Source organism: Grammomys surdaster, unplaced genomic scaffold, assembly GCF_004785775.1.
Source record: "Grammomys surdaster isolate TR1022 unplaced genomic scaffold, NIH_TR_1.0 183, whole genome shotgun sequence".
In the NCBI taxonomy this organism is placed as follows: domain Eukaryota; kingdom Metazoa; phylum Chordata; class Mammalia; order Rodentia; family Muridae; genus Grammomys; species Grammomys surdaster.
In genome coordinates, this window is record NW_021604628.1 from 2,605,595 (window position 1) to 2,607,111 (window position 1,517).

General features: G+C 47.5%; 1 protein-coding gene across 4 annotated transcripts in view; it reads left to right on the plus strand.

Moving 5' to 3' along the window:
• The window catches only part of Pde9a (phosphodiesterase 9A), an 85,087-nt gene extending 84,022 nt beyond the window's left edge, over positions 1-1,065 (plus strand). For 3 of the 4 annotated variants that reach the window (XM_028767877.1, XM_028767878.1, XM_028767879.1), the window contains one exon: positions 681-919. The gene's annotated coding sequence lies outside the window, so the exon portion shown is untranslated. Of the gene's footprint in view, positions 1-680 lie in introns of all 4 variants that reach the window. The other variant, XM_028767875.1, reaches the window with a different exon arrangement.
• The last annotated feature ends 452 nt before the right edge of the window (positions 1,066-1,517 follow it).

Consider the following 1,517-nt stretch of genomic DNA (forward strand, 5'->3'; position numbering starts at 1 on the left):
AGAGAGAGAGAGAGAGAGAGAGAGAGAGGAGGGAAGGAGGGAAGGAGGGAAGGAGGGAGGGAGAGAGAAGGGAGAGAGAGAGAGAGAGAGAGAGAGAGAGAGAGAGAGAGAGAGAGAGAGATTGCCTGCTTGTGTGTCTGTGTACTACTGGCATGTCTGGTGCCTACAGAGGCCAGAGAGGTGCACTGGATCTCTTGGAATTGAAGTTACAGTTGTAAACTACCACGTGGATGCTGGGAATTAAACCTAGGTCCTCTGGAAGACTAGCCAGTGCCCTTAACTACTGAATACCTCTCCAGCCCTACTTCTGTTAAGGGGGGGGGGGAAGGAAGAAAGAAAATTTGATTTTATTTAATTATACGCACACACATATATATGCATGCGTGCGCACACACACACATGTATAGGTATGTGCTCATGAGTGCAGGTGCCCATAGAGAACAGGAGAGGGCATTGTATACCCTGGGACTGGAGTTACAGGCAGTTGTACCTGCTGGGACTCGAACTTGGGTCCTCTGCAAGAGCAGTGCTGACTCCTAGCACTCCCTAGCCCAAGTCTTTCTGCTTTCTTATCACATGTATGTTATTACCATCTAAATCCCCACTTGATTCTGAGGCTGTGCCATCTCCAGGCCCCACAGAGGAAAATCATACCATCTTCCTCTTTTTTTTCTTTCCAGCGGACTGTACCAGACCAGTTAGAAAAGATGAACTGTGTCCCCTGAGTGGACAGAGCCAAGCGGGGCTTCCCAGGATCTTCTCCACACAAGGACGGTCACGCCCAGACGACCCCATGATGGCCTGCCACAGATCATGTTTTCTAAGAACCATTTTGTTCACTGATATGAAAACAGGAATTCACGATGCTGTACAGAATTTTTATTTTTAAACTGTCTTTTAAATAATATATTCTTATACAGAAACGGGTCTGTATTTTTTTTTTCCCTTTGGGTTTTAGACTTGGGCTTCCAAGGACTCTGGTTTTCCCTTGGCTGTATCTTCATGTGTTTGGCCCATGGGATGTGATGTAAATTCCACATTAAACATGAGAACGGTGCCCGAGTACAGGAGTGTGCACGTGTCCTGTGTTTATAAACAAAGGGGGACACTCAGGGACAGGAGTGTGTCCTGCATTTATGAACAGAGGGAAGGTATCAGTGATGTGTACAGAAGCTGGGAAGTGAGGCAGGCTGAGGCACCATGTACCAGAGCGGTGATATGGGAGACAGATTGCCCCCACACACACACCTTGACAGTGACATCTGCTGAATGCTCACAGGGAATTGGGATTTACCCCTCAAATTCTCAGTGGGACTCTGTCCCAAAAGAAGAGATGCCCTGTCCTTCATTTTTGGAAGACAGACAGTAGGGACATTCCAAGTCTCACAGTGACTACCCAGGAGCCCAGGCACTACAGGTCACAAAGAGATGGTCACACATACCCTGCTTACGGGGTCTTGTCTTCTCATGCACCTGAACTCTGAAATCTCAATTTACAAGAAGCATGAGGAAACTGC